Source organism: Leucoraja erinacea, chromosome 40 (assembly GCF_028641065.1).
Source record: "Leucoraja erinacea ecotype New England chromosome 40, Leri_hhj_1, whole genome shotgun sequence".
NCBI lineage: Eukaryota > Metazoa > Chordata > Chondrichthyes > Rajiformes > Rajidae > Leucoraja > Leucoraja erinaceus.
Window position 1 is genome coordinate 4,476,901 of NC_073416.1, and position 13,003 is coordinate 4,489,903.

Below are 13,003 nucleotides of genomic sequence, written 5' to 3' on the forward strand. Positions count from 1 at the left end.
TTGGTTAGTATAAATAAAATCGGAATGATGTAACACAGAAGGAACCTATTTATACTTTTAACTTTCCACGTCCCTCTGTACGTTATTTTTTTTACTTTTAAAGTAATTTTTCTAGTTCTGTATTGAAAACTAATTAACTCTGTTTACACCTCTCTTTTACTCCAGCAGTGTTGTCCAAATTCAAAGTAAAAATCTGCGAAAGGAAATAACAAGATTACATTTCGGGTCGGGGCTTTATGAGACTGGAGTAGGGGGAGCAAAGAGGTGAAGGGAAAGGAGAGGGGCAAGTGATAGGTGGACCCAGGTAAGGTTGGGTCGATGGCTGATGAGATGGGAGAAGAGATGGGTGGCGATAGTTACAAAGGCTGGAGGTGATCAGTGTAGAAAACAAAGGTCTGCAGATGGTGGAATCTGAGGAATGAAATGTAGAACCAGAAGGAGGGATGGTGGGTATTGGGGGTGGGGGGAATAAATAGGTGGCCCTGGGGAGGTGGGGATGGGGAAGGAGGAGAGGAGTTGGGTGAGGGGGCAGTGGGGAAAAAAAGTGTGCTTGAGAGTAGACAAAAATGCTGGAGAAACTCAGCGGGTGAGGCAGCGTCTATGGAGCGAAGGAAGTAGGCAACGTTTCGGGGGGCAAGTGTTCAGGGAAGTGGTCGCCTTGTTTATTCATGGTCAGTGTCTGGGGTAGGGAGGGATGAGTGATCCATGGGGGTCACAGAGAGTGTGGTCTCTGCAGAAAGGAGATGGGGGTAGAGAGGGGAAGATTTGACTGGCAGTGGGATCACGATGAAGCTGGCGGAAATGTTGGAGAATGATTTATGGGATGGGAAGGCTGGTAGAGCGAGACTTTAGTGTTGTATCTTGGGCATAGTTATACATGCTGGATTGAGCTGGAGAAGTTCTTGAGGATTATACACAAAATGGTGGAGTAACTTGGGTCAGTGACTTTTTGTGTCAGAGCTCTTCAGACCGAAGAGGGGTCCTGACCCGAAATGTCACCTATCCATGTTCTCCAAGGATGCTGCCTGACCTGCTGAGTTACTCCAGCATTTTGTGTTTTTCCTTGGTAAACCAACATCTGCAGTTCCTTGTTTCTAAGTTCTTGAAGATAAACTGCCTACATTTATTAGCAAATGTCGGAATAGAACAAATAAAGGGATGGTTGCGAAATAATTTCTATTCCATAGTTCAAGCTTGTCAAAAAAAATCTCAGAAAATTCAGCGCAGATGTCTGTGTTGCAATTGCAGTCACGTGAGTTGGGACTTTGATCGTGTCTGTCAGCACAATGGTTTGATAGAGATCTTGAAAATTTATAATTGAACAGTGTTGATTTAAACAGCCCCAATTGAGGATCAAGGATGAGGGATTGCTTTAGATGTGAAAATACAACAGAGCAGGGAATGGTGTTCTGTATGCAAGAATATGGAAACTGCAGGAATAATAACCTTAACCTTTTTTTTAAACCAAGTACAGTTTATATGTCAAATTGGGAAAGCTGGGTTAATAAAAGTGAAATTAATGGATATATGAGCAGGAAGCGTATATGGGTTTTGCACTACTGATCAAATAGATCAACAAGTCTGAGGAAGGGTCCTGACCCATAATGTTTAAGAAGGAAATGCAGATGCTGGAAAATCGAAAGGTAGACAAAAATGCTGGAGAAACTCAGCAGGTGAGGCAGCATCTATGGAGTGAAGGAAATGGGCAATGTTTCTGGTCGAAACCCTTCTACAGTCTGAAGAAGGGTTTAGACCCAAAACGTTGCCTATTTCCTTCGCTCCATAGATGCTGCCTCACCCGCTGAGTTTCTCCAGCATTTTTGTCTACCATCCTGACCCATAATGTCGCCAGACTGAAGAAGAGTTCGGACCTGAAACATAATCTGTCCATTATTTCCACAGATGCTACCTAACCTGCTGAGTTCATCCAGCACTTTGTGTCTTTCCCAAGATCCCTGCACCTTCTATTTCTTGTGTTGCCATTGGCTTGGCTGAGTGTTTTCTTGCTCCCTGCCCCTTCTTCTCCTCCAAAATGAAGTTTGCTGTGGCAGGGTAGAATTTGAATAGGGACTCTGTCCTTTTTACTATCTTCAGGAAGTTGGGGGTTTTCAGAAGAGTTCTGAATGCCAGCGTATGGAAATGAGCAGTTTATATTCACATCACTGGGAGCCCCAAACCAAAGACTATGGTTAAAAGCAGTTAAATAAATCCATTCACTTCTTATACTTGATATGGTTTGGGGAAAAAGTCAAAGATGGCAGTTGGATATGAGGGGGAATATGCAGTCATCCTTGCTATCTGGTGTGATCCCAGAATAATAGCAAGCTTGTATTTTAGCGATGCTATTCAATGTGAAGACATGTTTCTTGTACAGCACAGCTACCTAAAAAAGGCATGCAGAGTTTTCTCTTTTTGAGCAAAATATAATCATTTTAATACATTGCCTGTGTATTTTTTTAAATTACTTCCATGAGGTAAGTGCGCCATTTGCATTACCACATAGTGGCTTGGTGTATCTGCAGTTCTTTATTGTGAATGCGATGCATGCAATGTGTTTATATTCCCTCGAGTGATTTATATCCTGTACTGCACTCAGGAATGCTATCCAACCCAACATGGTGTTAGACTCTGATAAATTGCCCAGTTTATCCAATGTTTTGTGCTGATTTTTCCGGTTTAGTTTTGGCATGAACATTTTGCGTTTTTTTTTGCAGCGCTCTTCAGGGAAGTACTGCAGTCAGTTCCCACATTGCATGCAGTGGAATTGGGTGCAACGGCAATCTCTCTCACCACCGGCCAAAAGATATCCCCATAGTGTTTAAATTAACAAATTTGCTTGGTCCTGTACCACAATGTGGAGTGGTTCAGCATGTTAATATCTTGTATGGACTTGATAATTCTGGCAAGAACTGATGTGGAAAATGCGGACAGAATTGCTTATTTTTTTCCACTTCGAGTAATGTCTAATGACCTCATCGTCTACGATACAATTGTAGGCTTTGAGCGATGTAGAGCAAAATTAATTTTAACTGCACTAATGCCGGGAGAGGCGGAGAGACACAGCAAGTCGGGCTGTATCCGTGAAGAAAGAAACTTAACATTTTGAGTCGAAGACTGTATTGCAGTATCGCCGCTTGGCCTTGTTATCAAAGAATTGTCATTTTTGATGAGGTGCCAAGATGCATCCTTTACTTTGGAAGGACTCAGCCAGCCCACTGATAAACATGAATTGATTTTTGAAGTGTGGCAAACATTTATTTAAGGAGAACCAGTGATAAAATGCTTGTTAAACCATAACTTGCACCAAAGCCTTGTGCAATCATTTGTCAAATGTTTCTCTTGCAACGTAGAGTCATAAAGTGTACCTTTAACCTGCCCCAAGAATAATATTAATCACTGGAATTATGTCATTTGTTAAACGACCCGAGTTATCATTGATGGGTGCAGCAGTTACCTGAGTGATCAATTTTGCCTTTTGTCCGATGTACAAGATACTGAAATATTCTGTTGGTTGCAAGTTGACCAAGAACTTGCAATGCTGAACAGTATTATTTGACACTGGCTAATTTGGGCAGGTTCCTGGATTGGAATAGTTTAAATGGATATAGGTCAAACGCGGACAGGTGTGACTAGTGTACATGGGGCATCTTGGTTGGCATGGGCAAATTGTGCCGAAGGGCCTGCTTCTGTGCTGTATGACTAATATACTTTAGATTTTCAAAAAATCATTAACTGTGTGGCCATTAAAAATTTAAGGACAGAATACGTTCACATCTTCATGATGTAGGCCATTCTGCCCATTGTGTCTACTGGCCCAGGCTGATCCCATCAATCCGGTACCACCTACAAACTGTATAAGCTGTTTCTTTCCCATATCAACTTCACCTTTATTCTCCTACCACCCACCTGCACGAGGGGTAATGCTCAGTCACCAATTAACCGACCATTCACTTCAGCTTTGGGACGTTGGAAGAAAATAACTTAAGGGAAACCTGCACGGCCAGAGACTGGAGATGCACGAACCGGTAATGCTGAAATCTTGAGCTAAACACAAAGTGCTGGATGAACTCAGCGGGTCAGGCCGCGTCTGTGAAGGGAAATAGACCTTCCTTCACACTAAAGAATTGTTTTGCACATGATCAGAGAGAGAGAGAGAGAGAGCATGGGAACTCAACTGGTGATGTTCCAGGTTGGGATAGCAACAGTAGCACTGCCTGCTACACCACTCTGTCGCCTTTATAAATTACGCTTACTGGTGCACTAACGTGATGTTTCAACCTCTCACCCAGTGGCTGTTCTGTTCGAGCTATGTGACTGAAATTTGAAACCGCTGCAGACTTGGAAAATACTTTGTTGTCTTTTAGTCAATTATCAAACTCGCTGAAATAGCCCAGTTCCTTTGAATTCTTTATTTTAAAGCATGTTGAGTTGCTTTGGATTGTATTGTGATGAAGACCTAAAGTTTGCACTGGTTTGGTTTTCTTGTGAACTTGACTCTGTCCGGAAGCCATTCCAGTTGTAAATATTTGGCTGGGGTGGTTGACCAGATAGATGTGGTGGTTACAGATTGCATGTGTTTGTGTGTGAATCTTCTTTATTCAAGCTGTCCGAATCCCAAGAGGTGTCAGCAGTGTTCGAAAGAGAAATTGCATCTGTTATGTGATGGCGTTATAGATACCAAGTCAGAGAACCTGAGCTGTTACTTAATCCTGTCAACGAAAGAATTCCTCGAGGCACAAGTTTCTGTTTACTTGCACTGTTGATATTTTTTTACCTTCATCTGCCTAAAATTGCCCACCACAAAATTTAGAGCACTGAAAATTGCACTGGTGCAAATGGCTTCCTCACTGTCCCGTGCAGGTATAAAGCAATGTGTTCAGAACAGCCCTACCCTCAAATCTGGCCATGTCCCAAGATGGGATGAATCACTTTGTTTCCACTAGTTGTGCATGTTTGCTAGATTTTGGGAGGTACACTTTAATCTTTCTATAGATAGATTGTTCTGCACTAGCAGGCATATTTTAAGTTTTAAATACTACATTATAATTTTCAGTAAAACTTGCTATTGCATGCTATCATAATTAGCTACTAGCTCTATGGAGCTTTTTATGTAATTTTCAGTTAAATAAAATGTGTTTACCTGCAGGTGGTGGAATAGATGTGTAAGAAGGAACAGCTGATGCTGGTTTAAATCGAAGATGCACACAAAAAGCTGGAGTAACTCGGCGAGACAGGCAGCATCTGTGGAGAACATGGATAGGTGATACTTCAGGTCGGGACCCTTGTTCAGCATGCACAAGAGATCTGAGATGCACGAGATAGAAGGGTCCTGACCTAAATGGTCACCTATCCATGTTCAGCAGAGATGCTTCTGACCAGTTAAGTTACTCGAGCACTTTGTGTCCTTTTTTAATCTGATACCTCCGTTAGCTGCAAGGCCTGTCTCTGCACTAATTTAAAACTGATCACTGCACTGATCAGGGAAGCCTTTGTTCTTAATTTAGCTTGTATCTTGCATTGCCATCTGATGCTCTCTCGTGTGATTGAGCATTTCAATAAGAGAGGGGGAGAAAAACCATGCACTCCATTGTATTGTAAGATGTGATAAGGATCTCTTTGAATCAATGTCATTCAAACAGAACATGCAGCACTGGTTAAAACTAATTCAAATTTAGGGCCAGTACATTAAGAAGAGCAATATATAGGGGACATTTTGAGCACGTAGAGGTAGATTAATGGCACCTTGGTCATCAGCAAAGATCTTAAGAGCGGCTCTAGGATCTTTGGTCAGTATTAACAATCAGAAATTTGCACTTCGTTAATTGGCCAAAAAAGGACACATTGCTGGAGTAATTCAGCAGGTCGGGCACCATCTCTGATCGGTGACATTTCGGGTCAGGACCCTTCTGACTGAATTTATTGGCTGTAAAGTCTAAACAATTAAACCTACTTTGACGTGGAAAAGTGCATGAGAAACAAATCATGAACAAAGGCAGGATGTCCTCTGCACACTAACGTACACTCCAGACGGGCAGATGCTGACCTCAGCCCCTCTGATATGAAACACCCGAATGATACTCTCCCCCCCCTTGATTCTCGATTAGCTCAAGGTTATCACAAACAGAAACAAGCCATATGTTGGAAATCTGAACTAATACGCAAAATACTGGAAATATTGCAGCATCTGACTTCCTTGGGTATTTCCAACAGTTTGTTTTTTCCAGATCACTAAACAGGAGGTGCGGGAATTTGCAAAAGAAAAAACTCTTCTAAACTGGTTCATGGACGAGCATCTTTTTTATCAAGCTTGGGGTATCCCAAGTGCCAGTTTCATTTTCTGAAGATAGACATAAAATGCTGGAGTAAGTCAGTGGGACGGGCAGCATATGTGGAGAGAAGGAATGGGTGATGTTTAAGGTTGAGACCCTTCTTCAGACTTCTTCATTTTCTGATGACCATTTTCATGAATGGAAGACTTTTATGGACAGCACAGTGGCACAGCTGTTAGAGCTGCGTCCTCACAGTGCAAGAGACCCGGGTTTCATCCTGACCTAGGATGCTGTCTGCGTGGAGTTTGCATGTTCTCCCTGTGACCTTGTGGGTTTCTGCTGGCTGCACCGGCTTCCTCCCACACAGTAAAGATGTGCAGTTTTGTCGATAATTGGCCTCTATAAAAGTGCCCCAAGTGTGTCGGGAGTGGATGAGAAAGTGGAATAACATAGAACTAGTGTGAACGTGTGATCGATGGTTGGCACGGACTCGGTGGGCCAAAAGGCTTGTTTCCATGCCGTGTCTCTCTAAACTATTCTGTTTGATAGTTAAGTGTTTATCAATATCACGATGGATATGAGAGCTGAAAGTGTAATTGAAATAATTGTTTTTAAATAAAAAGTCGTTTTTATTGTAGTGCCTTGAATCAAATCTTTCCTCCCCTCCCAAAAATCTTCCCTTTCTCATCTCCAGACTATTCTGAGGTGAGTAGCAAACAATCATTGACCTTTCCATTGTGGACGCTGCTTCAGGTTCAGCTGCCAGGCTTCCTGGTGCTCGGCCTATGTAGATCCAATCCTATTAATTAGTTGCAATCACGACGAAGTTAATAATTAAACAGCTGCACAGAGGGCGAAATAACGGAAGCAGATATAAGTCATGGCTGGTTTATAGACTTGGACATTTAGACTTGGAATCCATTTGCACATTTGGGGATTAAGGCTACATGCTTCAACAACTAATAAGGGAAAGACTGTTCTTGGCTGATGCGGCAGGTTTTCCTCCCCAAAGGGAATTATTTTTCCAGTGACTCTGTGGGACAGGATGTTAGGACCCAAGGATGTTTGCAGGCCCACATCCTTAGAGCCGTGGCATATCTAGCCAGCGTATGGAAATGTTCATTTGCCTTCTAACCGGAAAGACAGGAGCTGTTCTCTTTTGATCTACTTTTTAAAAGGCATTCAAGTGAACAAAAGACTCCAAAACAATGCATGTAAGGACTGAGGAAACACTTCTTCACCCAGCGAGTTGTGAATCCGTGGAACTGATTTTAGATGATCAGCCATGATCATATTGAATGGCGGTGCTGGCTCGAATGGCCTACTCCACCTATTTTTCTATGTTTCCATGCTTCTGCAGTTTATGCAAAGCTGTTCTTTGCTTCTGATTAGCTTTTCTGGCACAAAGGCATAGGACTTGAAAACATGTTTTTGAGTCTTTTGTTCACTTGAATGCCTTTTAAAGAGTAGAACTTAAAAAAAAAAAAAAGTATTTGCAAAGGAAGAGAACTTGCATCTTAATCATTACTTCCGTAACTTGTCGCCCATGTGCTTTTCAGAAGTAATTATGTGGCAGAAAAGTGTTTGCTTTGAGGGTTCAATGTTTTTAAATGCTGCAAATTGCAGGGAAATGTGAGAATTTGATTGTATTCTCATCCCTTCTTCCCTACCAGAACTAAGATGGATAACTTGCTGACTAGAGAACTGAGTATTTTGGATGTTTCAGGTTGTCATGACATGAAGGATACAGTTTGAGAGCTGGGGAATGAAATTGGTGGAGATATTTGCAGCCTGCTTCTGTGCTGCATGATATTCTAGCCATTGTCTTGCATTCTTATTGCCCCCCCCCCAAGTATCACCTAGCATTCCTTGCTTGATCGTTGTCTTGCAGCGTGCAGGCACGACCTGCTTCATTTACTGAGGAGTTGTGAAACAACATGCAATCATCAGTGAATATCTGCCCTTGTGATGGAAGGATGGTTGGTGATGCCAGGCTAACCAGACTGAAGAAAAGTCCTGACCCAAAATGTAGCCTGTCCATTCCCTCCAGAAGGATCTTGACCTGAAACATCACCTATTCTTTATCTCCAGTGATGCTGCCTGACCCGCAGTTCCTCCAGCATTTTATGCTTTGCAGTTAGTAATGCTGGCTGGAGGAAATGGCGGATGCACAAGAGACCTGCACTGATCTTCCTTCCCTTCCCCAAGCTCTTGCCAACATGGAGGCTGACTGCTAGTAACACAAAGCCTCCACTTCCATTTGAGAACATCCTGTGTACGTGCTTTGTTTCACTTTAGTGTTTCAGGATCAAGTTGGGGGTTGGTAGAATTCCCGAAATCCAAAGCAACAAATGATCTACTCGTGGATAAACATTTCCTGGCTTTTGAAATTTAATGTCGATGGGTGGTACTAACCTTGCACTCGCTTCTCAGGTCCACAAACTACATAAGAACTTTTCAATAGGGAAAGTTAATTTGTTTGTGCCCTGTTGTGACAGTTTTCTTCGATATAAGAGAGTTAGATTTAGCTCTAGGGGCTAACGGAATCAAGGGATCTGGGGAAAAGGCAGGAACGGGGTACTGATTTTAGATGATCAGCCATGATCATATTGAATGGCCTGTTACTGCACCTATTTTCTATGTTTCTATCCACTTTTCCACAGATCTCAATATTTCAGGCAAGAATCAAGTGCAGATCCTTGATGGAGAGAAAGTCAAAATGATTTTCCAATGGAATGAATTCAATTTGTTGATAATATCTTTGCAGCAATGATTTGTTCTCCCAAAATGGTATGGTTCCATATATTGTAGTGAATTCTGATTCAGTAATGAGCAATTGAGCAATATATTGGTGTTATTCGTGAGGGCAACGTTTAACTTTCTACGTTTTTGGGAGTATCATTCAATCGCCTTGATCGGGCATTTTGTGTAATCCCATTTGCAACTTCCTGGATGGTTTCTATTGTCAAACAGTTTGTTGAGATGCAGAGATCCATTTGTGGATTTTTGCTTGTTTTAATTCTGCTCAGTAGGAGCCCTGGAATAGATAGTTAAAGTATGATAATTTGCTCAAAGTGTTGCTTTGCTTGGTCCGATATCTGTACAAATTATGAAAGATGGCCCGCTATATTGTATGACGTCTTAATCACTCAGGACATTGAGAGAGAGAACTGAGCAAATGCTAAACGGTTACTCCCATGTGCTGTGTTGTGCCCAAAGAGCAGATTGTAATTTGATTGTTATTTGGGATTCATGAGTCATTTGTCACAGGAGGACATACAAACTCCTTACAGACAGCACTCATCATCAGAAACCAGCAAAGACTGGTTTGAATTTAACCAAATTAAAAAAAAATAATAAGAATAACTCCCAACCACCATTTAATGTTATATTTTCGTATATGCTGCTCACAGGAATTTTGGGGTGGGGGAAAAAAGTGACTTTTTTGACCAAACTACTTTTTTGACCAACTGCTTTTAGATTTATTGCAGAAAGAACTGCAGAGGTTCTGATAGACTATCTCACTGTATCACATGTGGATCCCTAGAAGATGAGTTGCACAAACATTGGGTATCTCATACAAAATGCAACGGATACACATATGTTCTTGGTTCATGTATCAAGCTAATTTTTAAAGATTGGATATTTTTTATTTCCATGTCCTTGACTGTGCACCTTCGAAATTGTTCCTTCGCTTTTGCTGAGTGTAAGAACACACCTCACTATTTCAGATTCAGGGACGGTTTCCTCCCAGCTGTTATCAGGCAATTGAACCGTCCTCTCACCAACTAGAATGTGGTTCCGACCTACCATCTACCTCATTGGAGATCTTTGAACCATCTTTAATAAGAATTTAGCTGTCGCACTTTGTGTTTTGCTCAAGATTTCGGCATCTGCAGTTCCATGTGTCTCTGGAGCACCCTGATAATGAGTTGTGTAGGTGGGAACTGCAGATGCTGGTTTACACTAAAGATAGACGCAGCATGCTGGAGTAACTCAGCAGGACGGGCGGCATCTCTGGAAAGAAGGAATGGGTGACGTTTCGGGTTGAGACCCTCCTTCAGCCAAGCTGCTTCAGACTATCCTGATAATGAGTTGTCAGCATTTTAAACATTTGTTAACTTTCTGGTCAAGTCACTCAATTGCCTCTCACATTCTGCAACCTGTTGTGAGTAGACTTCCACTCTGTGATCTCTTTTCCCCCTTGTTGCTGCTGTTAAATGCTGTAGCCTGTATATAGCTTGCAGCAGGAGGTGGGAGGAGCAGATTCAAACCTGCCTTGCACGGTCACCTCTGCTTTTCATTTGGCTGAGAAGATATTCGGCATTGCGCAACTTTAGTCAAGTCAATTTTATTTCTATAGCACATTTAAAACCAACTCTTGTTGTCCAAAGTGCTTTACATCAGTGCAGGTACCAACGTGCTACATACAATACAATAGATCTAACAATGCATACATAAATACATACACACAGTGCTCCCTCAAGAAACGCTTGTGAGTAGAAATAGGTTTTAAGTCTAGACTTAAAGGAGTAGATGGATAGGGCAGTTCTGATGAGAAGAGGGATGCTGTTCCACATTCTAGGTGCTGCAACTGCACAAGCGCAGTTAATACTTGTACATGTAGAACAAGTTTGCAGGAATTATCAATTTTTCTGTTCTTTCCTATTTTTCAATCCCCGCACCAGTGCTTCCATTGTGCGGGTCTGATCCAGCAAGAAGTGACTCGAGCAATTAAAATATCTTCCTCTATAGTTAATATCAATAGCGTTTATTTGCCACATGTGCAACTGCACAGGGAAATTCTTTTTGCATATATTACACATGCTGGCGTCACCATTATTCAAAGTCTGGCCGGCCCGCATGCTCGATGTACTGGAGCAGTTCCCGCAAACCGCCGTCCCTCTCCTCGTCCGTCCATCTTTGTGTCCCGGGGGCGCCTCCTGTAGCCCCCCCCTTGAAGGTGCTGGAGGCATCACCCCGGTTCACATGTCTAAAGGCCCCCTCCTTGCACCCTGACATCTCCAGCTCCCTCCCGGTTCGGGCGTCTAACGAGCCTGAATACCAAAGGTTTTTTTTTAAAATCCTCGAGATTAGTTTGTTTGCTTAAGTGTTCCTGTAACTCATTGTATGCAAATACTAGCTTTTTAATAAAGCAAAACCACCGGCAATTGGAGAGATCCACCAACAGAAAGGGATGATATTATCTGCTGTTTCTATAATAGGACCAGCATTCTTCCCTTTGAGCCCTCGGTCTTTTAATTAAATCATGTCTGATCTGTAGACAAAGTCTCTTCATGTACCTTCGATTTTCCAGCATCTGCAGTTCCTCCTTGAACTCTTCATGCACGCAGTTTCATCTCACTTTAACATTCAAAATGTATCTGTTCTGTGTCCCATATGGCGCAACGGTAGTTGCTACCTTGCAGGGGCAGAGACCCGGGTTCGATCATGACTACGGGTGCTGTCTGTACGAGGTTTGTACATTCTCCCCATGACCACGTGGGCTTTCTCCCTCACTCCAAGGACGTACAGGTTTGTAGGCTAATTGACTTCGGTAAAAATTGCCAAATGTCCCAAGTGTTTTTGGATAGTGTTAAGGGCCTGTCCCAGTTTTACGACCTAATTCACGATCTCTGCCGAGTTTGCCCTTGACTCGTACTCTCAGCATGGTCGTCACGAGGTCGTAGTAGGCTGTGATGCTAGTCGTAGGTACTCGTGGCATCAAGTAGGTCGGGGCGTTTTTTCTAGCGTGATGAAAAATGTCCACGAGTAAAAAAAGGTTGTGAAAGTGAGACAGGCCCTTTAGTACACGGGGTGGATTGCTGGTCGGCGTGGACTTGGTGGGCCGAAGGGCCTGTTTCTGTGCTGTATCTCTATAACTATAACTATTACTAAAATTTGGCAAGCAAGAATCCTGGGCATGTACACCTTTCCCCTGGCCAATATTTAGCATTCTGCTCATGCAGTTTGTTTGAAGTGTGTTTTTATGAAATAAAAAAGAAGAGATTGAAGAAGGTTTAGACCAATAAAACTGACCATTTGTCAGTTTCTGTACCAAGTAACTTTGTATTACCGAGACATAATTACAGATGATTTACATTCAATAAGAGGTTGCCAAAGCCTAAAAAGCATTGATTTTGGTGTTTGAAAATGGGGGTGCAGATGAGCTACTGGGTAGCAGTATTTCTGCTGTAATGTTAAAGTAAGACTTTTGTTCTGGGATCATTTTGTCTTCGTAAATTGCATGCTTGTATAAATGACGGTGTGCTTCTGTTGGTCTGTGAATGATTGGGGTGGGGTCAGTTGGGGTTTTGGAGCTCCGCATACTTCAAATGCTTGTTGAGGGAGAACAAGAATGCAAGCACTGGATGGATGATGTCAAACGTGCACGAAAGTAACTTGACTGTCTGGATTTTCTAAATTGCTTCAGTGAATGTGGCGAAATATTGAAGTGCATGCACATGACTCGGTACCTGTTAATTTGAAGTTGGCAGTACCTCTCTCCCTTACTGCCTCACCAGGTCATGTAGGTAATGATCTTGCGTATGGCGTGCGCAGCCTAAAGTTGTAGGACAACTTGTTCTATTTGGTGCTGCACGCCGGGTGGATTGCATTCGTCAAAACAGGGCGGACCACGTGAAGGTTGCAATCTTCCACCCTGTAGGTAATGATGAGAACCTGCCATTGTTCAGTGGGCTTGGGGATTCTACCCAGGTACCTACTGAGCAATG

At 42.5% G+C, this 13,003-nt stretch overlaps 1 protein-coding gene across 2 annotated transcripts in view; it reads left to right on the plus strand.

The window, feature by feature from the left end:
* The window catches only part of lmbr1l (limb development membrane protein 1-like), a 51,974-nt gene that overhangs the window by 688 nt on the left and 38,283 nt on the right, over nt 1–13,003 (plus strand). The gene's annotated exons all lie outside the window — the stretch shown is intronic.